Consider the following 27614-nt stretch of genomic DNA (forward strand, 5'->3'; position numbering starts at 1 on the left):
GGGTATCTGTACTTTTACTCAAGTAATGAAGCTGTGTACTCTGTCCGCCTCTGGATATTGCACCTACAGCTTGTGTGATATTTCTTAACTACTGTATGTGATGTAAATATGAGACACTATCTCAAACTGGCGTTTTTCTCCATATCTTGAATTTTAGGGACATTCTCAATGCTCCATCATGCAGTAAGTTGTTGCCCTTTCTCATATTAGTCATCAATCGACTGTATGAAATGGAAGGAGATCCACATAGGTCTGGGGCAGGTGAAGTGCGTCAAATGCGTTAATAATTATAACGCATTATTTCTCCATAATTAATGGATATAATTAACACGTTAAATTATCAGCCCTTATATATTTATATGTATACCATTTATTGTTATTCCAGTGTGAAGTGTGAAGAATAACGTTTTTTTTTCAATGGTGGCTAGGGCTGCACGATTCTGGATAAATTGAGAATCACGATTTTTTGATCTCATATAGAGATCACGATTCTCCTACGATTCTTTATTATTATTATTACTATTAACATTATCATTATCACAAGTATATAAATTAATTATTTTATTTTGCAAGGATTCTTTAAATTGATCAAGTGTGACAAAGACATTTATAACAAAATATTTCTATTACACACAATTATTGTTCTTCTGAACTTTCTATCAAAGAAACCTGAAAAAAATCTACTCATCTGTTTTCAACATAATAATAATAATAATAATAATAATAATGATAATAATAATAATGTTTTTTTTGAATGGCAAAACAGCATATTAGAATGATTTCTGAAGATCATGTGACACTGAAGACTGGAGTAATGATGCTGAAAATACAGCTGCACACCACAGAAATAAATTACATTTTAAAATACATTCAAGTGAAAGCAGTTATTTTAAATGGTAAAAATATTTCAAAACTTTACTGTTTTTGCTGTACTTTGGATCAGATAAATATAGTTTGGTGAGCAGAAGAGACTTTAAAAAAACATTACACATCTTATGGTTCAAAAACTTTTGACTGGTAGTGTATATATAATATATTTAAAACCCCAGTTTTTTTAATATTAGAATGATGAAAAAGTTGTTTAGATCACTGATTCAACGACTCACTCATAAACCTACTACACTTGTTTCATTTCTGGATGAATCAGCGTTTTTGAACGATTCTCTTGAATGAAAAATTAATTCATTGACAAATAAATTAAGACACTTGTCGCCACCTATTGGTGAAACAATGCAATCGACACAAACGTTATTTAAAGCGCAGTACTTTCAAAAGGGGATTTGTTATATTTTGATCGCTGCCATATAGACATCAATGTTTATATTTAAACTATAAACTTTATCCCAGTATTTCTGTGATAATATAAATGACTGTAAGACAGATATAATACTGTGTAGTTGAAAAGACTGTGAAGATGTTTCTTAACCAAACATGGTAAGAGCTCTCTCTGTGTCAGCGGCAGTGCGCGCACGGATTTGAATGATCCGGTAAGACTTTGTCAAAGGTTTAACAGACTCGGGGAATCGTCGTCTTTTAGAAATGAGATCGAGAGGGTGTCTGAATCGAGATCGCGATCTTTTAACGATTAATCGTGCAGCTCTAATGGTGGCAGCTTTGAGATGTTTATCTTTTAAAAGATCTTGTCATGGCTAATAGCAGTATATGGCTTTGATATATATATATATATATATATATATATATATATATATATATATATATATATATATATATATATATATATATATATATATATATATAATTTTTTTTTTTTTTTTTTTTTTTTTTTTAAGCAACCATTTAAGATAAATCGTATTAATACACATGATTGCATGGGAAACTAAGTATCACATAAATATTCATAAGTATCACATAAATATGCTTCATTATTTTTCAGTTTAGTTTCCCTGCTTGTATTGATACAGCTCCGTATATAGGTGTTCATGTAAATGATATTTATGTGCTTTTCATTTACCAGCTGTTGAATATTTATATCCACTTTCCATAATACCATTTGTGATTTGGGTGGGAGCGGTATATCATTGTGAAAGCTCCCTCTCTCTCTTTTTCTCTTTGGATCTCTCTGATGAAGTGTATGTGAAGGTCGTACTTTTGCGTTCAATGCTTAATTGAATGAAAACTGAGAAACAATCTGGCATGGGAGGTAAACAGCATCACATGTGACTGTGTGTGTGTGATAACTGAATTAACGCTGGCACTGCTTTCTGGGATGTCTGCTGCTGTTTTAAGATGAATGAGCCAGAAGCACCACATGATAGCTCATATCAATGACATGCATGTTTCAGCAATTAATCTAATTGATTATGGAATAAAGAAATTAATCTTAAATATTAAAAAGATGATAAGGATTAAATAAGGATTAAAACACATGACGGCTTTAGGGAGCCATTTTTTGTGTCATTTTCATGTGTATAAGAGTGTGGATAAATGCTTCTCCTCTAAGGAAAAGAAAAAGACATGCTGTCATAAAGATAGATGGAGACTGTGTGTGGGAGAAACGGATTGAAAGTCATTAAAAAAATCTATATTCAAAGCTCATATTCCAGGTAGTAGACAGCACTGGGTAAATACAAATAGACTTGCAATTTTAAACCATTTATTAAAGTGAGTTTACTTTAAAATAGTTATCTTTAAAATTCATATACTGTGGTCAGGCTGTGTATTTGTTATAACCTCTTTTTCCAGTATGTCCACAAAAATAAATAAATACAATTATGAATAAATAAATAAATGGACAGACACACAAATAATTTTTTTAAAGTTTATTTTACACTTTAATTTAATTAAACTTTTTTTATATACCATAACAGAAAGTAATTTTCTTTATCAATACATCCTGCAAACAGACTCCGCTTCTGCTTGAAAGATATTCAATGCAGCAAGAATAAGCAAGTTCAAGGAAAGAATTAATGCTATTCTTTAAAAATATTGCTAGATAGTGCAGTTGTGCTAATATTTTCTTTCTTTGTTTTTTTTTTTTTTTCTTTTTTCTTTTTTTTACATTTATTGTTTTGTATTTTTTAACAGGTTATTAATTATCATTAAGTAATTTTACCAGGGTCTATATAAAAATAGGAAATGTTATAGCATTTGTTATGGTTATTTTATTAGAAGTCAAGTCAAAATGTGAAGTAATAAGTAGGGATGCAACGATACCATTTTTTCAGAACCGATCTGATCCAATACTGAAAAAACTGATTTTCTATACTTCTCTGTGTTGACCCGATCATCACTCTTTTGTGTTAATCACAATCTACTACATATACACAACTTAATTTTAATGAAAAATAACAAATGAAAAAATATATAATTCATAATATACTAGACAAAAATATACTAGACAAAAATACTATTATAAACTACAAACCCGATTCCAAATAAGTTGGGACACTGTACAAAATGTGAATAAAAGTGAAAAAAAAAAAAAAAAAAAGTGACATGACATACAGCCAAGGATGGTGACCCATACTCAGAATTCATGCTCTGCATTTAACCCATCTGGGTAGCAGTTGGGTGTTTAGTGCCTTGCACAAGGGCACTTAAGTCGTGGTGTTGACAGCCCGAGACTCAAAACCACAACCCTAGGGTTAGGAGTCAAACTCTCTAACCACTAGGCCATGACTTCCCACCGAAGAAAATCAGAATGCAATGATATGGAAGTTTCAAATTTCAATATTTTATTCAGAGTACAACATAGATGACATATCAAATGTTTAAACTGAGAAAATGTATAATTTTAAGGTAAAAATAAGTTGATTTTAAATTTCATGGCATCAACACATTTCAAAAAAGTTGGGAAAAGGCCATGTTTACCCCTGTGTGGCATCCCCTTTTCTTTTCATAACAGTCTGCAAACGTCTGGGGACTGAGGAGACAAGTTGCTCAAGTTTAGGAATAGGAATGTTGTCCCATTCTTGTCGAATACAGGCTTCTAGTTGCTCAACTGTCTTAGGTCTTCTTTGTCACATCTTCCTCTTTATGATGCGAATGTTTTCTATGGGTGAAAGATCTGGACTGCAGGCTGGCCATTTCAGTACCCGGATCCTCCTCCTACGCAGCCATGATGTTGTAATTGATGCAGTATGTGGTCTGGCATTGTCATGTTGGAAAATGCAAGGTCTTCCCTGAAAGAGAGGACGTCTGGATGGGAGCATACTGTATGTTGTTCTAGAACTTGGATATACCTTTCAGCATTGATGGTGCCTTTCCAGATGTATAAGCTGCCCATGCCACACACACTCATGCAACCCCATACCATCAGAGATGCAGACTTCTGAACTGAGCGCTAGGGCTGCACGATGTGTCGTTTAAGCATTGATATCGCGATGTACGAATCCACGATAGTCACATCGCAGGATGTGCGATGTAGGCTGTCGTAGTTGATCCTTTATTCATTAACTGTATGGGCCAGAAAGAGAGCGCGCGCGCGAGAGAGAGAGAGAGCGAGCGCACGGCTGGCGACACACTAGATGCGTCCCAGCTGCGTGGCGTGCCCGTTTTTAACTCGGCTCCCATGTTAACAGGTTAGAGCTTGCAGACTGCCTGCGTGAGCCGCACGGAAAACGCGTGCATGCTAGAAATAGAACCGACGCCTATTTTTCATGTGACACGCAAGCGTGCTGGAAGCGTTTCCAGGCAAAATACAATAGGAAAATCTATAAAAAGGAAAGTCTATAGGTTGACATATATTCAGATATAAATGTAATTAAAAAAATAAATTGATAATTATTGATTTTCAAATCTTGCACCTGTCACCGGCATGAGAGAAAGAGCGCGCGCGCGAGAGAGAGAGAGCCCCGGCCGGCCGCACGCTCATGTCTTCAAACAACACAAACGCTGTCTTGCTCTCTCTCCCTCACGCATATTAATCAATTGACACGATGGTGTCGATGTTTAAATCATTTAAAATGAGAATATAAGTGTGCTCACCCCATTTTTGTTTGTAAGAAACAAAAATTGTTTTCATATCGTAATATATATCGCAGAAAAATAAAATATCGCAATGTAATTTTTTCCCAATATCGTGCAGCCCTACAGAGCGCTGATAAAAAATTGGGTTGTCCTTGTCCTTTAGTCCGGATGACATGGCATCCCAGTTTTCCAAAAATAACTTCAAATTTTGATTAGTCTGACAACAGAACAGTTCTACACTTTACCACAGTCCATTTAAATGAGCCTTGGCCCAGAGAAAATGCCTGCACTTTTGGATCATGTTTAGATATGGCTTCTTTTTTGCTGTTAATTTCAGATGGTTTTGGTTATTGTTTTAAATAGCCAAAAGCCAGATTGGACAATTAAATACCAAATAAACATCTTGTTTATGCACACTTTCCTTCTTTTGTGTTTGTTGCTTACAGATAAAAAAAAAATGGAAATCTGTATTGGAATCGGCCATGAAAAATCATGATCGTGCATCCCTACAAATTGGTCCTTCAGCTGTTTCTTATATGTACATTTAACTTTTTCGGCCTCTTATTGCTACCTGTCCCAACTTTTTTGTAATGTGTAGCTCTCATGAAATCCAAAATGAGCCAATATTTGGCTTGACATTTCAAAATGTCTCATTTTCAAGATTTGAAGTGTTATCTAAATTCTATTATGAATAAAATATAAGTTTATGAGATTTGTAAATTATTCCATTCCTTTTTTACTCACAATATGTACAGTGTCCCAACTTTTTTGGAATCAGGTTTGTAGGTGGTTAATTCAGCAGCAAAAGATACTCTTGATTCTTGAAAATTCACAGGTGCACAATAATTTTATAAAACCTAGTGAAATATTTTAAGTTAATAAGTATCAAATCTGGTAAAATGTTACACATTGCTCTTTGTATTGTTGTAAAATACATTCATGTAAAAACAAAAATTATGTACACATTTATATAGAAAAATTAAAAGACGTTTCTTTTAAATGTATAGCACAGTAATAAAGGCAGCAACATGTGATAGATCAGACAGAACAAGAAAGACTGTTAATAAACTTTGATTGCACAGGAAAGTATTATAATACTAAATGCGCCAAGTTAAACCAGTTAAATCTGGTTTAACGAGCTAAACACTTTCTACGGCCGCTTCGAAAGCAATCGAAGCAGTGCGAGTATGCCGATCAGCGCGTCAGGAAGCAGCAGGCAGAGCAGCGATCATCATGCGATCACCGTGTCAGAGGACGAGGTTCGGAGGGCACTAAAGAGAGTGAATGTAAGGAAAGCAGCTGGACCTGATGGGATTTCTGGCCGTGTTCTGCGGTCCTGCGCTGATCAGCTCGCTGGTTTGTTTACATCCATTTTTAACGAGTCTCTTGCTACATCGGTGGTTCCCACCTCACTCAAAAAATCGGTCATCATCCCTGTGCCTAAAAACAATAAACCCTCTTGTCTGAATGACTATCGTCCAGTTGCCCTCACATCAATAGTCATGAAGGTCTTTGAGGGACTGGTTAAAAACGTCATCTGCTCCTCCATCCCGGATACTTTGGACCCTCTTCAGTTTGCTTATCGCCCAAACAGATCCACAGATGATGCCATCTCTCACATCCTGCACTCTTCTCTCACACACATCGACAGCAATAACAGGAACTATGTAAGGCTGCTATTTATTGACTATAGCTCAGCTTTTAATACTATAGTCCCCATAAAGCTAGCTTCCAAACTCATAGACCTCGGACTGAATTCTTCACTCTGCGACTGGATCCTTGATTTCCTCACCGGCAGACCTCAAGTGGTGAAACTAGGCCAGCACACCTCCAGCTCCATCACCCTGAACGTAGGAGCCCCGCAGGGCTGTGTCCTGAGTCCCCTGCTCTACTCTCTTTACACACATGACTGCGTGTCTTCGCACAGCTCCACATCCATTATCAAATTTGCTGATGATACTGTGGTTCTGGGCCTCATTCACAACAATAATGAGACCGCATACTTGGATGAGATAGAGAAATTGACATCATGGTGCCAGGACAACTGTCTCTCTCTGAATGTGAGCAAAACTAAAGAACTGATTGTGGACTTCAGGAAGAGACAGCAGCAGCCCTACACTCCTCTTATGATCAGCGGGACCCCTGTGGAGAGGGTGAGCAGCTTCAAGTACCTTGGTGTAAACATCTCGGAGGACCTCACTTGGACTACTCACATTCAAACACAGGTTAATAAATCCAGGCAAAGACTGTGTACCATCTGCGACAGCTGAGGAAATTCAGGGTCTCACCAGCAATCCTGAAAACTTTCTATTCTGGGGCTATAGAAAGCGTATTGACTCAGTGTATCTCAGTGTGGTATGGGAACAGCTCCAGTCAAGACTGCAAAGCCCTGCAGAGAGTTGTGCGCTTAGCTGAGCACATTTCAGGGTCTGCTCTCCCCTCTCTGCAGGACATCTACCTCAAACGCTGCAGAAGTAGAGCTGCAAAAATCATCAAAGACTCCACCCACCCCAGTAATCATATTTTCACTTTGCTGCCATCTGGTAAGCGCTTCCGTAGCCTGATGGCAAAAACTGAGAGACTCAGGAGGAGTTTCTTCCCCCAGGCCATCAGGCTCTTAAACTCTAAACCAGCCTCTTAACATCCTCATGCCTCCACTTAATGTTCACTTTATCATTTTCACTTTATTCACTACCTCACATTGACACACTGACAGTGTCAACCTGTTTTGCACATTTGCTTCTTGTACATTCCAGGGTATCTTAATATTTAAGACTACAGTAAAATGCATATATGCACATTGTACATCCCTGTACATCTTAATATTTAAGACTACAGTTTACACTCATGCACATTATTTTGCGTTCTATATTTAATTCTACAATATACATTTTTTATATTTTATTCATATATTCATTGTTTACTTTTATTTCATTCTTACATAGCTTTATTTATGTATATTTTCATCTGTGTTGTTTTCTTTAATAATTGCACTGTCCATGGAGCGGACCTGACTCACATTTCACTGCTGGTTATATATGCTATATATAATTTTGTATGTGACGAATAAAAATCTTGAATCTTGAATCTTGAATCTTAAATCGAACGATTCATTTGTGAACCAGACATCACAGGTACAAAGGAAAGAGATATTGACACGTAGTGTATTAAATCTGTGCATTAGTTTAATGAGCCTTTTTTTAAACCGTTTTAAACCTCAGTTACTGTGCGCTCTTGAAGAGAGTTTCATTATTTTGACTGTAACCGAATGTGACACGCTGTTTGAATGCTGAATGGAGGATGACAGACAGCCGCAGCAGAAAAGAAGAGTTTGTGAACTTGTATTTAATGACTTCAATGTTAATCTGTACCTCACATTGAACTATGGAAAAGCTTCAGAACACTTTAAATATGTCCATGTCCATGTGCTTTATAATGTTTTTGTGCCTTTCATGGGGCTCAACAATAACACAGAATAGTATACGCACAGTATCAGATTTGGATCAGTCTCATCTGACCAATACCGATCCCGAGTATCGGATCGAAGCAACCCTAGTAAAAGCCATCACTGCTTAAAATTTAAAGACCAGAGTGGATAATGGAGGTTGAAATTATGTATTGACATACAAATATGAGTTATGGCAGCAACCATTAGCAATGCTTCAATTACACACCATGTGACCCCGGAGCACAAAACCTTAAGTCTAAAGTCATTGGGGTATATTTTCAGCAACAGCCAAAAAAAAAACATTGTATAGGTCAAAATTATCTATTTTTCTTTTATGCCAAAAATCAAGTAAAGATCATGTTCCATGAAGATATTTTGTAAATTTCCTACGGTAAATATATAAAAACTTAATTTTTGATTAGTAATATACATTATACACAATTCAACTTCAATGGTGATTTTCTCAATATTTAGATTTTTTTGCACCCTCAGATTCCAGATTTTCAAATAGTTGTATCTTGGCCAAATATTGTTCGATCCTAATAAACCATACATCAATGGAAAGCGTATTTATTAATTTAAAAAAATTTACACTTAAGATTAAAACTTAAAACAGTTTTGTAGTCCAGGGTCACATATAGGGATTCCTTGTGTGTGTGTGGTTATGCTGCTTTGTTTAATACCTCACTTCTCTTTGTATCCTGGTTTTACCTCCCACCAGCCACCCACCATGACCTTTTCCATGTCCACCCCCCATGACCTCTGACTCCATGGCAACACGTTGGTGTTTACCAGCCAGGGTTAAGAGTATTTGCACATTCCTTCAAGAGCCTGAGAATCCCACACTGAACACCACTTGACAAATACTACCTTCTGTTCACTATAACAGTTTCAAATGAACATTAATTTCCCCCTTAACAGCTAAACAACAACAGTCAGTGATGATGACTCCTTTTTTGGTGCTCTTTTAAACACACATTTCATTGTTCCCAGAGACATACTTGTCTGCTCCTTTTGAATCTCCTTTCGTAGATTGTCAAGACATGTAAATTTGCCCCAGTGTCCTGTTTACTTCTTTCTTCCTCCACCCACATCTGTTGAACTCTCATTGTCTGCTCTGTTCTTTCTTCACCCTTTGTTCTAATCCTGCATTTGACTGCCTTTGGAGAGTTTCCATCACTGTCTCTCTTTCTCTCCCTCCCATTATTGTTGTCATTTCTTCTATTTTGTAAAAGTACTAAAATGTATTTATTCACCATTTCTATATCCGATGAGTCTGCAAGGAGCATAGTAATTGGTGCTGAAGTAAACACACACCCACACTTGCATGCACATACTGTACATTGGAAATGCACGTTTCTGTTTTACTGTCTCATTTACCAATGCAGCCTCCCATGGGAGCCTTCAGTGCTTTGTTATAGTGAGGTGTAGATGCTTCAGCTCCAGTCAATGTTAATCATATAACTGTCAGCTCCTTTCTGTGTCCCACTGTATTTTATATATCATTTTGTGTCTTGTTATTGATCTGTGCAATTCTGAACTATTTTGAGACCAGGTTTGTGTCTTGGGGGTATTATAGAAATTTGGAGGGTTGACATACTATTTTAATTGTAAAAAGTTTTTAATTAATAAGCATTTTTAATAATTATTACTGAATGCATGTTGTTTCCTAATGTCATTTTCTAATTAATTGGCTAATTTACCTGAAAATTATTTGTATTATTATTATTATTTTCATCATTTACGGGGATATCAAATTGATTAATTACTAGGAGTTATTAAATACACGTGACATCATTAATGATTGTTGAAGCAATATGGTCAAATGACAAGGTGTGACCTTGTTACTCCACTTATGGGAACCAGTCGTGAATATTTGGGTTACATAGTTGTATGGCAAAAGCATCCCTGTTTGTTTTGCGCATCTTGACTAGCCTGCCACACTGATTCAGTCAACAGCATCTGTTGTTCTTTTTTTGTTTAACCAGTGGAAAACAGTATCCTGAAGCACTTTTTACTTTTGAAATTTGATTTGGTGATGCTAGGAAAACAGAAATTATTGGTCACACTTGATGTTTGATAGAAGTTTTTTTGCTGTTCACAGTTTTGGTCTGTTCACATTGATTTTTGATGCTCAGATCTCTTTGAGGCAGATCTCTTTATTTCTCTCTTTTATTCTTTATTTTTTATGCCTCTTCTGCTTCTTGTGAAGATTCCACTAGCTTTCCCACCATCATTTGGTCCATTCAGAAATCCCATCACGTGGTAAATTCCCAAAGAATCGTATTTACTCCAAATCTGGCCTGCACAAATTATACGCATTATTGGCCATCACACAATGATGGGCTGCACTAGACGGTTTCTTCCCCCTTCTTTCGGCTTTGGCATGGAGGCAGTTTGCGAGACGCATCTTCTGTTTTGCATTGCAATAGCTACTAGCGGTATCCAGGCTGGATGAAGTCATGAGTCTGGCGACCCATCAAACACAGCCTAAATGTATGAGGATGGACTCAAGCCCTCCATAGCTAATTGTGTTTTGAAGGAGAATGCAGAAGCTGGGCTATTCTTTACTATTCAAATCCAAAGACTGAGCTCACAAGCCATTCACTGCAGGGTAGAGCGCTGTCTGAATAGAGGATTCAAAGACCAGGAGTGAGACGAAGAAAGAATGAAAGGAGGAGGGCCTTTTTCCCCCTTTTTTCCTTCTTAGAAGGGTGCTTTGCATTGCCAAACATTCTGCAAGAATACATCCATTGAGTCTTTTGTTCTGTACCCTGTACAAATTAGGGTTCCCACAACGGTTCTTTATGCAACATCAGCCTCACCAACAGGGATGTTTGTAAACGTGGCAGCGTTGTTAAAAGTGTTAATAGACAATTATTTAGTTAATTAATAGTATCAGAATCACTTTCTCTGTTATTCACATATGGCACACTCTACTGTTGTGTTTACAAGTTTAGGGACGGTAACATTTAAGATACTTGTGCTTTTCTTTTAAGCTGGAAAAGTATTGACGTTGACATGATATAGCATCAACGTTAAATGAGGTGAGGAGAAGTATCAACAATTAGTAAATTAGTAAATAAATTGTTTTAAATAAATAAATAAAATATAAATTGTGTTTTAGGAGACTGTTGCAGAATGAATGATAGAATAGTTTGGTTCTTGATATGTTTCATTCTCATTAGCTTGATTTCATATTAGGATATGATACAGGATATTTATGCTGAGATTATGTACCAGAATGGTTTGACTCTTCTACAAGTCCCTTCATGCCTCTCTCACTCTCTCACCTCTGACTTCTTGACCTTTGGTGTCAGGATATAACAGCGTGGCGGTGTTCTTTATGTTCTGACTTTGCTTTTAAACACATTTTTCCTCGACTAGAGTCTACTGCTGTCATCCATCTCTGCCACTCCCAGAATGCAGCAATAAAGGAATAATTGTATTTCAGAGGTATTAAACAGCCAAAAGCCCCATCATTGGCGGAGCTGTGAGTAACAAGGTGAAGAATGCAGCCACACATTTATCAGCTGTCAGGCAGGACACTGGATATGTACTGTAGCTGGAGAGGTGGTGGATCTCACTCTTCCGTATATCAGAGAGGTGGACAGAATAATGTAGGTGATTTAGTTCTTCATGGATTCCTTAGAATTGTTTTTTTTTTTTCAGGTGAAATTTGCTGATACAGGTCAGCCTCACAAGAGAAGCGATACTCTAGTTTATCTGCGCATCAGCAAAACAGCACTCAGGGAACATTTTAACCTTGTAGAGAATCTCTAAAGCCTTGATTATATTTAGTTGTTATCATGTGTTTGACACAGACAGAGAGTAAAATCAATATGACAGTATGTCAGTTATAGAATAAAGCAGTTTGTATTATTGTTTTGTACACCCCATTGAAAAATGCAATCAAACAATAATTATGTGTATATTATTTGTATATTTTTACAGTATAAGGTAAATGCAATTACAATTTTCATGCTTGAATTCTTTACAAAAGAAAAAGAAAAATTTACATTTTCATGAATTTAACAACATTAACAGAAAAAAGATAAAAAAAATCTGTGTGATATGGTTGAGGGCAGATAAACATGGAGTGACATTTCCTTGTAAGAGTGTGCTAGCTTAGCAGATCTTAGCTGGTTTGGTTTCTTCGAAATTTACTTTGATGAATTCAGTATTGAATTTTACACAGAAGTGGGGATACAACACAATACCAAAGTTGTTGAATTAAAAAAAAACTTGAACAGTCTCGCTGCTTTGTTTTCTGTTGTGTGGGCATATTCAAGCCGTGCACTTCAGTGAAACATTAGAATCTGAATAGTGCGTTCAGCGCGGGGGCTTGGTCACATTAGAAGATAATGAAGGGAGACGTGAAAAACGGACATCGCGTTGTTTTCATATGGATTACTTTATCACAGAATATTTGTTTCGGCAGCAGTTGTTTAGTTTAAAATTAGACATGTCAAGCTTTCTATAGATATCTCTCTCATGTCTCTTCGTTGAGTATTCAGTGAGTTACAGTTCATTTTAATGACGCGTGTCTAAATGAAGATCATCGCAGACAAAGGCTGCAGACAGCACACCTTGTTTGTTATCTCTATTTTATGAATGCACAAAGTTTTGTTTTTGTTATCTCTGTATACAAAAAAAAGGAGACCCTTTACAGATTCAATTGATGTATTGCTCTTATCGGTACGATCAAAACTGAAAGTGTAATTTAAGTTATTTTCGGGGTTATCAGGAGAAAATGACTCATAGCGTTAAGGGTTAAAATCAAACATTACAATTATTATTAGTACTTCATTGTCCATTTTAGTGGCCATATGACTTGGCTAGTTTTAGATGAATTTGCCTGAATAATACTGGAGATTTTGATTGGACACATGAGCTTTTTATGAATTTTCTCCTCTTGATTAAAATATAATTAGCCTATTTATTACACTTTTCTAACCATACACTGTGAAATGGTTAGTTGCATTTTATTATTTGTATTTATTGCAGCTGACCACTGTGTAAGCTGATAAACTCAGTGATGAGATCTCTCCTCCTCCAGTGGCAGCTTTGTACTCATAAAAGTTAAATTATGCTTTTTGTGTGTCTGTTTAGCTATTTTTTAATGCAAGTTGTTAGTACTAATGTTTTGGTTGTTAGCTATAAGGTGAGCTAGTTCATGACTACAAGACTCTGGGTTAGTAGTAACATCAATGAAACATCCTAAACTACCCCAAGCAAATTTTAGTTGTTTAGTATGTTTTTCTTATCTTATATTTCTGATTATGATGTATTGTAACATTTAATTCCTCATGTTTGAAATTAAACCAAACATTTTATGTTTGTGCTGCAAATATAACAACTGTTTCATGCAAGTACTCCAGTCTTCAGTGTCACACGATCCTTCATAAACAATTCTAATATGCTGATTTGCTACTCAAGAAACAATTATTATTACTTTCATGTTAAAAACAGTTGTGCTGCGTAATATCATAGTATGGCTTTTTCTCTAGTAGTAAACTTGCTTAGTAGCTCACCTGGTACAGCACCGAACTTGCAATGCAAAAAGTATTATTTGATTTATATGTATTTGTATGTGTGTTTCACTCAGTTTCCTGACGAGCGTGGCTGATGCGCTGCAAATAGAGAGCTGCATATCTCATTTATGTTCACCTTCAGCATTCTTTAGATCATTTGCAATACATTCGTAAGACAGACATAATTGCCGTTATGTACTGAAGCTTTGTAAACAAAACGAACGATTCAAAAGCGTAAATATATAAAAGTGCAGAGAGCAGTGTGAACCAAGTTTGAAAGCACCCTAAGAGTTCATAATAGTCCATCACAAAACATCTCAACCTTTGTCAAGTTTTGGCCCTTTCTCACTGACTGTTGTTCAAAATCTACACACACAAACACAAATAAAACCTCATATTAATTTCAGACAGCATGCTTTTCTTGTCTTCAGAACTGGGAATCAAGATAAATGTATCAAATGGTGGGCGCGAGTGCATTTGTCACCGTCATTAGCAGACAGAAGCTCTTCTCAGCTGAAGACCAATAAATCAGCCCTGCCATTGTCCCACTCTGATTGTACCATCAGATGTGTGTATGCTGTGAACGCATGTCACGTTCATCCCCCAGATAAAAGCTCAGCTCTGTAAATGAGGGCCCTCCACTTGAGACACAAGTATCTGATGTTGAAGTAATGACAATTTTCCAAAATACCCCCCCCCCTCTCCACCCCCTGCATGCCCGTGGTTTTGACAGCAAATTTGGCCAGGCAAATTGGAGACCCAGACAGCCAGAGAGTTGGAGAGGTGCTAGCCTCTGATTGTGATCGGTAATCATTTCATACAGGAAAATGAGTCGCCTCATCAATCAAACATTGTTCGCCAAAGGTTACATCTCCCCCGAACACCAGGCGTGCATTTTTGTTTTAAGCGAGAGAATAAAAAAAGTAATTATCCTATATCATCAGGCATAGGAGATGTGCCATAATTACTTTTCTATTTCAAGATGATTGTCAGCTTCCTGTCCCGAAGGATTAAAAGTACTGAAGAATCATTAAAGATGTCAGTGAGAAAATACCCACATTTCATTTATAAACATCTTAGGACAAAGACAAAAGGGCAGAGTGAGATAAATAGAGCGAGATATACCACTGTAAGTCTCCATACATTTATTGATGGGTTAACACATGGACACATTTCCCCAAGATGTGTTAAAAGGTAGCAGACAGCCAATGAATTGAAATGGTGTCCCTGTATTTCATCAGTATTCAGCAGTGCATTTGAGTGCCATCACAACCAAATACTCCAAACCTCCTTTAGACTTCTAAACACATCAAGCCTCACTCTATTTAACTCCACAATAAACCTCTGTCAAACTTTGCTCTATCAGGCTCCCAAATCCACTAAACTCTTTCTCTATTAGACTACCAAAATAAGCATAATTTAACCTGTGTTAATAAGGGTCAATAAGCCTTACTGGACAACACTCACAAAATTATCATAAAAGGTTGATAGTTAAGTGTCAGGTTGCTGAACTTTTAAGATATATGCTACAGTGTTTAAACTGCGACACTTGTTCATTGGAAAAAACATAAATTTACTTTTTTTTGCACAAATTGCATGCAATTCACTGCAGTTTCCAGCTGAAGTGAACACTAGTGGCAGTAAAACATCAACAACTTTCATTTTGTTTTCACAATAAATAACAGATTAAAGGGAAATTATTTGTAAAATAATACATTTGGACTCAATATGTATGGCTTTTCTCGAGTAGTAAACTTGCTCGGTAGCTCACCTGGTACAGCCAGGTTTTGTTAACACTGTCAGACAGGTTTAGGGTAGGGTTTATTATAGAATTTACTTGTTTTCATTAAAGGGGGGTGAATTGCTCATTTTCACTCAATATCCTGTTAATCTTGAGTACCTATAGAGTAGTACTGCATCCTTCATATCTCCAAAAAGCCTTTAGTTTTATTATATTTATAAGAGAAAAATAGTCTGAGCCGATTTTTTTTTCAGAAAAACACGAGCCGCTGGAGGCGTGACGTGTGGGCGGAGCTAAAGAATCATGAGCGCGAGTAGGCTTTTGCGTTGAGAGCGTTTGGAAGTTGTGACATTACCATGAGGAAAAAAAAAAACATCATCCAAAACAAACCATGGCTAACAGTCAGATTCAGCCGTTTATTTATGATCCAGAATCAGATCCCGAGGCTGAAACTGAATGAGAGCAGCAGCAGCAACGACTACAACAGCGTCTCTACACTCTTAAAAGAAATGGTTCTATTTAGAACCAAAAATGGTTCTATCACCCGCTTCATATATGGAACTCCAAAATGGTTCTATATAGAACCACTTTAATGGGTTCCATAAAAAGAACCCCAAATGGTTCTTTGAATCCAAGTTAGATGGTTCTATATAGAACCATTTAAGGGTTCTTTATTATTAAACAAGTTAAAATTATTATTGAATAAGAAAATATAAACAATCCAGAAAATTTAAAATGTTTAAATTTATTCAACTGTTTATATAAAAAATTAAGTGTCATTTAAAATTACAACTCTGTATACTCTGTATTAGACAGCAAATTTCATATTTAAGATGTCTAATTACATTTAACCATTTAGTTATTTCATTTAAGCATTTTCACTTTGCAATAAACATACATAAGCTTGTTTACGTACATATACAGTACTTCACTTTTACATATATCTCTGAAATGAGGAAAAACAAATCATTTTTTATATTTAACAGTGCAGATAAAAATCAATACATGAACAGTTAAAACAACTATTAAATAGCTCTACAATTTACACAAGTTGACTATACATTTTCAGTACAGGTATTGGTGTTCTTTTGCCGTGCTGTTGTCTAAGGTTAAGCATATATTTTTAAATAAAAGTCATTGTGTGCTTAATGTCAACCGGGTACTGCACATTGAAGAGAAAATAGACTGCAAATAGGCATTCCACAGCCTGTGTCATGTCAATGTCTGCCTCTCTTAGGATGTTCACATTGTCCATTATAATGCTGACACTTTCAGCCTTGAGGGGATCAGGAGAGCCGTTAAACACTATGGTTGGTGTAGCACCTTTGGGTTCCTGTAAAACAAACATTTCACCTTTTGAGTGCTTTTCACCAATTAACAGAAGTCATTCAAATAGACTTAAAAATTACCCCATAATTTACTTACCAAAAAAACAACCAATGTATATGACTGTTTCTCCAGTTTAACACAATCTGAGATATATTTAATAATAAAAAGCTTTGTAATGTGTTTGAATGTCAACATTACCACGTCAGTTCCACTTTGATTACTTTGAATCTCATCGGTTCTTTCGTTCTTTTAAATGAATAGTTCATGACACAACACAGATATGACAGCTAAAAACGTGACACGCAAGAACCAACAAGACTCATAATTATCGATGTAAAGCTGATGTGCCACCCCATTGGATGTTATTCCCTTATCTATACATAGTCTAATTATAGCAACCTATCTTGGCAAATGTAATCTCATACCATTTGTACATACCATTTTGCTTTAGAAGACAAGTATTAACCCCTGGAGCTGTACAGATTTCTTTTATGATTTAAATTGGGGTGCCATTCAAATGACATTACAAAGCAGTGCAAACAGTACAAAGTTTATGACTAAGGAAAAGAGTGAGTAAATTATAGGGTAAATGTAATTTTTTTTTTAATTGTTACAAATTTGGCATAAGGGTGAGTAAACTGACTAATATTTTTATATTTGCATGATCAGTTCCTTTAATTCAAGTCAAGTGCATCAAATATTAATGAAACTACAGAAGACTATACTTACACTATCTACACAGTAGAGGAAGCTGGCGTTTTCTTTAAATAGTGCTGGCAATAAAATGAGTGCAGCATTCCTAAGGAGACCTACAAACAGATACAAATTATTGTATATTAGGTACAGAAATCAATTAAAGGGATAGTTTACCCAAAAATGAAAATTCTGTCATCATTCACTCACTCTTGTCATTTTAAACCTATATAGCTTTCTTTCTTCAGCATGACACACAAAAAAATTATTTTGAAGAATGTTGGTGACCAAACAATGCTGGTACTCATTCACTTCTATTATATAGACACCAAACCAATGGGCACCGTCGTTGTTTGGTTACCATCCTTCTTCAAAATATCTTCTACTGTGTTCTGAAGAAGAAAGCCATAAAGATTTGAAATGACAAGAGGTGAGTAAAGGATGATGATTTTTATTTGGGGGTTAACTGTTCCTTTAATATTTGCATTATTTTAATACATGTTTTCACTTATACAATTTATAGGAGCTACAACCTTTACATTGACAATGCAAACAATGCAACTTTACACTGGGCATGGAACAGATAGGTTAGATGGGGAAAGATATATGGTGTAGTTACCTTCTGTGGTTTCCTCTGATAGTCCAATGAGATTGGCGTAGTTTTTTTTTTTTTTTTTGTATTCCTTCTTTTGCACTCCTGATGATGTTTGGGGCCATTTCATTCAGAGATGTTTCCATGTTCTTCGCCAAGTCGGTTCCAAACCTCATTGTTATTTCATGCAGAATCTTAAATACAAAACAACAGTACATGCTGTCTCAGTCCCAATAACACAGTTTTTAAATCAATTCCAAGCAAAGAATTTTAGTTGTTCTCTAGCAGATCATCTTCAGGACCCTCCTCCTCACTTTCATTGTTCTCTTCAAATAAAGTAGCCTTTTCAAATAGGGGATGATGCAAAACTTGTCTGTGCTTTCGATAGATATGGTTTCTGTAACTTGCAACAGTTTTATATCTTCTAAAACATCCCTCAATGTCACAGGTAAATCTAAAATCTGCTTGGTGGTAATGTGACACTTGCAGGTGAGTTAGAAACTTTGTGAGTTGAAACTTCACAACATCACAAAATGAACATTTATAAATTTTCATCTGTAACGTTACCTCTGAAACTTTCTTTTGCATCAATGAGGTTTATAGTTTCAAGCCAGTGGCACGTGTCATCTACTGACCATTTATCAACCATGGTTATCTGGGGATTAAAAAAAAACAAAGCATAAATAACACTTCGTAAACCAACTATGCATTAAACACACCTAACGTTAAACACACACGTAACATTTTTGGCTTTAGAATATTTGATTACTAAAATGTAACCTTGTGCTATCATCACTTTAATCCAGCGCATGCGTCACAGTAAACATAAAAAAAACCGCTGCACTGCAACTGTGTCTTTGCACAGTTTTAATAGCGACAGACCGGCCGGAAGTTTTGAACTGTAGCAGTGTCCACTTTTCTGCTAAGTTTAGCTCCAACCCTGATAAAACACACCTGAACAAGCTAATCAAGATCCTCGTTTGGTCTGGGTTGGAGTTAAAAAACGGCACGAAAGTATCTTGCGGGTCAAAGTTAAGAACTTCTAACGTTACACCTGTTAACATAGGCCTGGGGAAAATACTCACCGCAAAATGAGTAGGCCTGTATGTGAAACTGCGACACACTTTCACATAATCATTCACCTCCGTCTTCCACCCGGCTGACTTTTATTTGAATCGGCGCCGTTTATTTGAACAACGAGTGCTCGCTTCATTGAAATGAACGTTAAAATTCACGCTTCTGACTCGAAGCTCGTCTCCTTATAACACAGCTATCTTACTGTAGTTAACAATTCCATTAACATTAACAAGGAAATAAAGGAAGACTGTATCTTAATTAAATTAAAAACCGGAGCAAAATTAATTTAACAGGGCTAGAACCGATGGCTGACGAAGCCCGTCAGAGCTTCACGCCAGTGTTTTTGAGGTAAAATTTGCTTCTAGTATCAGTGTTTAACACAAGGGCTATTCTAACAAATATAAATATTAACTGTAATACAAAATATTTCGGTAAAATCATTTCAAAAATGTAAAAACTTAACTTACCTTAGGGTATGAACGAGCAGAAATGGCGGACTCCTCAGTTTGAAAAATTAACTGTCACTTGCCTCGACTCCTCTCGCGATTCATCTTCGCCCATCCACCAATAGGAATTCAAGGATGACGCAACGCATATATGCCACCGGGAGGGGGTCTTTTTATGATTATTTGTTTTTTAATGTTCCCTTAGGTAGATTAAAACCATCACAATATGGTAAACAAAATAAAGAAAACTCCTGGTTAGTTTGTTTTTCTTCACAAATTGATTCGTCAAAAAGGTAAACTATAATGTAAAGTAATATAATTTTCATGCTAATGTACAGCTCAAATCATACACTGAGTAGATATTAATCTTTTTGACTACAGCAGTCATTCTCATGGGTCTTGACTCAAAATGATTTGTGAATGTGTTGAGTAAGGATAATTATAGTGTAATCTTTAGTTTACACTTCAGTCATAAAACATGAATAATAGAACCATTTTAATAAAAAAAGGGTTCTTTGCATGCAAGGGTTCTACATAGAACCATTTTTTTGGTAAAAGGTTCTATTGGCCAAGTACGGAACCCAAGGGTTCAATATAGAACCTTGAGGAACCCTTTTTTTTAAGAGTGTATGTGCTATGTATTGAAACTGTATATATTTGCTTATGTAACCCCTCTCTCCCGGGTCCTTTCTGACGCTCTTCGCACTCGCTCCGAGCGGGGCTCGAACCCGGGTCTCCTCTAACAAGTAGGCTAAATGGCTACAGCCACTAGCGTCTGTTGCTAGTGCGTCTCTTGAGATCGGGGAGGTTTACCCGCACAGCACTACTCGCTGGCCTCCGTTACACTTAGCGGTTTTGGAAAATGACTAAGTTTTCTTTAAAGGTGTACAAGAGGTTTACTTGATGTGCTTACGCGCCGATGGCTAAGTTCACAACACAGAGATATTTGAAGCAGTTTTACTCACCGCCTGCGTTGGGACTGCATTGTCCTTAAGAAATAAACAATATGCAAATCCGGCGTCAAACTGGGCCTTGTTTGTAAAACAAGCATCTTCGAAATGCAGGGAACAAACACAAACACTTGCACAACTCCGTCGATGCTCTTTAAAAATAAACTCCGTCCACTGGTCCCTTGATGTTTTTTTTTTTCTGGTAATTTGTGCAGGGTTGTCTTGCCCTCGCAACCAAAAACACACTTCTTTCGTGACATTTCGCTCTTGCTCTGATCAGTGATGTCTGTGCTCTCAGTGCTGTGCTCTACGGGAGCGCGCGCTCTTCCGGCAGAAGTGCCCTTAGGACCCATATAAGGAAATTCCGCTCCATCTAACGTCACACAGAGCCATACTCGAAAAAAACTTTCCGAAACTTGTGACAAACCAGAAGAGGTATTTTTGGAACAAAAATAATCCTTCAAACGTACAACTTAATTTTTGAAACTTTGTCCATGTTTAGCATGGGAATCCAACTCTTTCACAGTGTAAAAAACTCAGTATGCATGAAATAGCATTTCACCCCCCCTTTAACCTTTTAGGGTCACTCTCCAGACATTGATTTTGAGAATTGCTATGATACGTACATAGCCAACATAATAAAATGTTTTCACATGCACATTAAAATGTTTCAGAGAAAACTGTACACGCTTTTAGTGATACTCCACTGGACATTCCACTTTGAAACTGACACAAAATGTTTAAGAAGCAATGTTAAATTTGCCACAGGTACATTTGGTATCTGAACACAGAAATTTTGCCACAGGGACATTTGTCCAGTGAACTTATTATTATTATTATATCACAATATCTGATCCAACACAACTTTTCAAGGAAACAGTTTTAAGACATTTAGTCCTAATGTTTGGAGAACCTTTAAAATTGGGTTTTAAAGTGCAAGTTTTTGAAAACAATAATGTTATCAGCTCTGTCTAAACTATGAAAATGGAATTTGTGAAAATGCGCATGCATATTAGGTGCATTTTCAAAATCGCAAAAGAAAAACTTTTCCATTTTTAGTACAATTGGTGTTGTGTGAATATACTGTAAAATAGCTGTAGACTTTTGTAACAGGTTAAAGTGGTGTTTGTGTGTATGACTTTAAAATGCTTCTATAATCCGTACCCTTTTCCCCTTCAGACGTGTTACAAAGTGTGTATTTCTATGTATGCATAAAAAAGTGCAGAATCATTATAAATTATCTATATTAGCATTTATATGGAAAGCTAGTCTTATTTATGAGGACTGTGACTATAAAATGTCCAGTGCTGGGCTGAATTTGTTAGCTTGCTGGATGATGAACAACAATTGTGTGTGTGTGTGTGTGTGTGTGTGTGTGTGTGTGTGTGTGTGTGTGTGTGTGTGTGTGTTGGAAGAGTCAGTGCATTCAAATTCTTCAACTGAAGTACAAGCCCATGTCTTTATCATTACAGCATTTGTTTCAGACATGGTGTGTGTGTGTGTGTGTCTGTGTGTTTCTTGTGTAGAGTATAAAAGGACATACAGGTATAAAGCAGAATGTCCAAGTTTTTTTTTTTCACACAACGAATATCTCCTCTGTGACATCCAACCATGTTCCCCTTTCATCACACCATGTATTGTTTCTACATGCACATTTTGTGAAAAAAAAAAAGGTTAGATATTATAGCAACAAAAACAAAAGGCAGCTTTTGCTTAGTGACTTTTTCAGAGATATCCAAGTGGACTAATTTGTAGAGAAATGAAAAAAGCACATTTGATTGAGGCCTCTGGGGTGAAATCACGTGGGAGAAAAAGGTCAAACGGTGAACGGGTCACAGAAGCCCTTGAGTGCATGGAGCTGAAGATGTACAGGTATGTCAGATTGAAGCACAACACTTAAATCTGACTTTAACCTTCAGGAGTTTAAGCTTAATCTGAGAGACCTTTGAAAGTGGTGGTGGATTTCTGGCGTCATTTAACCTGGAGTATGTTATCTCTACTTCTCTGTAATTACTTTCAGACTGTTATAGTATGACTTAAAAGTGCTGTCTCTCTCTCACTGTCAGTCTCTTATTCTCTCAGTATAATTGAGTTTATTCTAGTATCTCTTGCCTTTTTTCTCCAACACTCTTTCTTGGGTTTAGAATGTCTGTTTTCTTTATCTCTGAGTTTTGCTTTGCTGGTTTCTTTCTTCTGTTTTTTTTTTTACTCACCCCTTTAATTCATTTTTTTTCTCAGTCTTTTTCGGTTGAGTTTTTCTTCTAAGCTGTGAAGCCAGAGGATGAATCTCATGAAAACCTGTCAAGAACATGCCCCGGTAATATTTCACCCCAAAATTAAAAAGTAAAAATATTTTTTGCTTAAAGAACGTGAAGCCTGTTTAAGTACTTTTAAGATTTGTAGCATTGAGGCATTATTTTTAATGAATTTTCTTAATTAGGTAATGCTAAATACTGATATACTGTTGTGTGAAAATAATAATAAATATATATAGTTAAAATTATTCTTAAATTATACAGTATACGTCAGTGCCTCAGCTTTACGGGCTGCACTTCCTGGCAAACTACCCAGTAAATGCCAGAAAATTAAAATAAATAAAATAAATAAAAAATAAATATGTACATGTCAGTATTTAGTATTTGTATTTATAAAAAACTGTATTATACAATCAATAGGGTAAACTGTGTTATTGCAGTTCTAGAAAATGCATTATTCAACGTCTGAATGCATAATGTAATTAAAATAGGGGGGTGAAATTGTCATTAAAATGCACAATGAATAAAACAATCAAAAATGACTTAAGCAGAATAATCAGTTATTGCAAACTGTAGTAATATTTCATAGTATTAATATTTATTTTTTAATAAATAGATAAATGCAGCCTTGGTGAACAGTATTTTACAAAATCAGTAAAAGAATCTGATCAACCCCAAACTTTATTGTATAATTGTGATATTCACCCCAGACTGTGAATCCCAAAGTGTGATTGTGTGTGTTGTTCATCACAGAGGCCTCAAAGTGAACTGAGATGCAATCAATTGTCAAATCTCTCAGAGTAAAGTGGAGACCGCAGAGGTTGAGATCAGCCCAGAGAGTAGATGAGAGTCAAATAATGAGCGGCTAATGTTGTACTGCATGCACAAAAACAACCTCCGCTCATTCTTCTGTGCTAAACACAGCCAAATGATGTCTGTCACCTCAGCTGTGTCTCAGTGAGATGCTAACCAGTTTGATTAGTATCTCTGACCTTTAGGAGGATAGATGATGACAAGCCGGTGGGGCTTTTATGTCTGATTTATGGATGTCAGACCTCATATGCTGATTAAATCTACTGCATGATGCATTACAATCTACAATAAAAAGAAAGGATCTACGCTCATTACACAGCTCTTTGGTTTACTTGATTATTTGGGCAAATATTTTTGTATAAAGACTGCTATCTTGACCATTGTTTCTCTATTCAGCAATTCATGCAGTAACTGTACTGTTTTTTTAGATGGAGTGTCAAGTTAAAAAATAGTACTATAGTAAGAGCATCGAAACGTTAGTCGGTTTTTATTAATAAATTATTAAAAACGTTGTGTGCTCCAGTTATGTTTCCTTGGTCTGAGCTAGACCTTGGTTTTCCTCTCTTTAAAAAATAGTACTGTTCATGTCCGTAATCCCTGTGTTCAGGTTCGTTCTCTTGCTCTGTTCCTGAATGCAAGAGCATGTCTTTTCTGAATGGCTCCTTATTCTCGTTAAATCAAGAGCTCTTGGTTTCCTCACGTATGCTGGGGTCCTGCTCTGTTACTGTTGTTTGACTTGTCTGCCCTGTTGGATGTTCGTTTCTTTAGCTCTGTATCTTCAACCTGCGCTTCTTGGCTCCTCCAGCCTTTATGGATTCATTACATGCTGGTTTTGCCAATTACTTCTTAATTGTTCAGATCTAGCAAGGTGCTGGCCTTTTTGCAGCAGGATCCCATGCTACATTCATGCATCTCTGTCTGACTGCTGAATGCTGTTTGAGGCTATTATTGCTTTCAAATGAAAGAAGTTATTTTCTGAATTAGGCCGTTCTTATTATCCTGTCATACACTGAAGTAAAAATTTTAATTAAAATAAGAATGGAAAACCTGGTGAGTTCTTGTAGCAGCAAAATACAGCCAAATATACCTTCATTGTTTTATTTATGTAGGGGGTGAATTCAGTTAAATTGGGACATTTTTTGCTATTGACATCACTGGGAAAATGTCCCAATCAACCTGAATTCACCCCTATGTGTAGTATATAACAAATCAATTGTGATTTATAAATGCAATGAACTTGAGTACACATTCTCCATGCATTTTTTTAATAAAAAATTATAACTGTGATTATAACTGTCTGCTTATAATAATAACGAAGAAATCCTTAAAATTTTGACATTCACTGAAAGAAAATCTTATTAATTAGTTTGCCATAATATATTTGTAAAAAATAAATTTTAAACAAATTGTATTGCTTATTAATATTCATTTATTAAGTATTTTCAGGTTTTAGTATTTCAACATTATTATTTTTTGAGAGTAGCACCATAAATGACATATATATATATGCCATAACTTTAAACAACTTTAGCAGCTTAAAATTATCTGATCGCAAGCAGAGATGCAAAATTGGGTTAAAGGGTTAGAACAGAAATAGTGCTTCAGTAATTTAGCGTTAACTGCGTGAATTTTTTTTAACACGTTAAGGATTGTAAAATTAATCGCTTACATTAACGCATTAACGATGACAGCCCTAGTATTTATCATTGATATTTAAAAAGAATGAATGAATCGAATAATCTCACAATTAAAAAGAGCACATTTCTAAGAATTTGGTACATGTTTATTTGTTTAAGATTTTTTTTAAAGATTCTCTTATTTGTCGCTGTCTCAGATATACATTTCTTATTCATGTGCACGTAATTCAAAATAGCAGTATTTCCAGCTGCACCTGAAGGCAGCTGATTTATGAATCATAAGCGAATCCGTCATATGAAGAAGCTAACTCAAGTCCTGACTGATTTAGATGCATATTGCACTCTGTGTTACTGCGTTTATGCAGGAATATTCAGGTGACACATTAAAAAAAAAAAATCTGTATTAGCACTCTTTAGCATTGCATTTCCATGTTTTGTGTAAAGCATTTATCATGTCATTTTTATGCTAACCTTGCTTTAAAACAATAGGCCTATATGTTTGTGTTGAGACTCCTAAATAATCGAATATTGTCACAATGTGTTTAGTCCAATCTGAGCTGTATCTCAAATAGACTGTTGGCTGTGCACAGTGAGGACCACATCAGAAAGGATAACAGAAAAAAAGTTTAAACTAAGGCCATTAGGCAAATTGAGCTGTGTGTGTGTGTTCACAATAGGATGTGGCCAGATGTGAAGGTTGAAATAATTCATGGCTTGTTAATGGGATTTGTGCTGAGGTTTTTGAGCTGTTGAGAAGCTGGTTACTGAATTATTAAAAAGCCTTCACCTAAAACCCTTAGTGACATTAAGGGCTACAACACAGACAAAAGAGAGAGAATAACAAGCACACTTTCTCCTTGAGATAAGAGAGAAGAAAAAAAAACGTTCAACTCTCATTGCGCATCATTTCAATTTAGCAGCAGAACATCAAATGTAAATGGAAAGTTATGCAGTTATGTATCTGTTAGAGCAAATTTCTTTTTTAAGCTGCACATTGTTATCACCAACCACTGCCTGTGTGTCTCCATTTTCATGTACAACAGAGTATTATGCATTGATCAATCTGTTTATCTACAGTAATACCATTATTTTCTATATTTATTGTGTATTTTGCCTTTATATTATTTGCATTATGTGTGCTGGCATCTTTTTTAACACAGAGAGTTCCTTTAGCTTCACTGGCAAAGTGCTACCATTGCCAAAGTCGTTTGTCCGATCCCTAGAGAATGCATGAGCCGATAAAATGTAGCTGCCAAAAGCTTTAAGTTTTGTTTTTTTTGTCACTGCTTTTGTGCATTAATTCTTTGGCAATACTTTATGTAGAATAAAAATAACGCCAGTAAAATACTTAATTTATTTGCATTTGACAAATTTAATTGTAGCCTGAGACATTGTGCAGAATAGAGATGCAGAAATTTTTTTAAAACAATAAAAGAAAGTTAAATTGAATGTTTAGACAAAGAGTGAGAGAAAAGAATAGAATGAACAAAAATGGAAAAGAAAATGCACTTCAAGAATGTCAGCTATTTTTTTTTTACTATTCAGTATTATTTTTATATATTTTAGATTTTTAGTGCCATTTGATACAATCATAATACATTGGATTGCAAGCATAAATAATAATAATAATAATATAATTGTTATATTTTTATACTTTTACCATATTTCATTCTATGCATTTTATGTCGGAAAATAAGTCCGTTATCATTAATTAAGTGGTTTATGAAATCAAAAGACATTAAAGAAATAACTTGATTTACCCATTTAATGCCAGAAGTTTACTGCCATTAGAGACCCAAAAAATGGTTCTATGAATTGTAACTCTGATACTGAAGAAGCGTAATCAAGTACAAAATATTGAATATGCAGGGAAAACAATACAGATTTTTTGAAAATTGGTCCATGTTTAGTCTCGTAACTTTACAAGCTATCATTCATTGACCACTCTGGGACAGGACAGTGTCTAGAAGAAGAGAGGAAGACAAATGGAGAGCTCAAGCAAGAAGACGTATGGAGAAAGAAAATCAATTGGGTGTATTTTTCCGACAGCTGTAATGTCAGTTTATGTGTGCGCACTGTTATGTCTGGGATCATGTTGGCGAGTGCATGTGCTGGTGTTTGAAGTGTGGTGTTCGTGGCACACTGTCAGCTCTCTCCTCCATCTCTGTGA

The 27614-nt window shown here is 35.8% G+C and overlaps 1 protein-coding gene and 1 long non-coding RNA gene across 2 annotated transcripts in view; one reads left to right on the forward strand and one right to left on the reverse strand.

The window, feature by feature from the left end:
• The window catches only part of LOC127996151 (LHFPL tetraspan subfamily member 7 protein-like), a 134399-nt gene that overhangs the window by 84101 nt on the left and 22684 nt on the right, over positions 1-27614 (forward strand). The gene's annotated exons all lie outside the window — the stretch shown is intronic.
• LOC127996167 (uncharacterized) lies at positions 16391-19927 on the reverse strand. Its single transcript, XR_008169087.1, has 5 exons — positions 19352-19927; positions 18834-18921; positions 18294-18460; positions 17711-17790; positions 16391-16985 (listed from the first exon to the last, which is right to left on the reverse strand). It is a non-coding gene; the product is annotated as an uncharacterized LOC127996167 (long non-coding RNA).

This window comes from Carassius gibelio, chromosome A5 (assembly GCF_023724105.1).
Source record: "Carassius gibelio isolate Cgi1373 ecotype wild population from Czech Republic chromosome A5, carGib1.2-hapl.c, whole genome shotgun sequence".
Lineage (NCBI taxonomy): Eukaryota > Metazoa > Chordata > Actinopteri > Cypriniformes > Cyprinidae > Carassius > Carassius gibelio.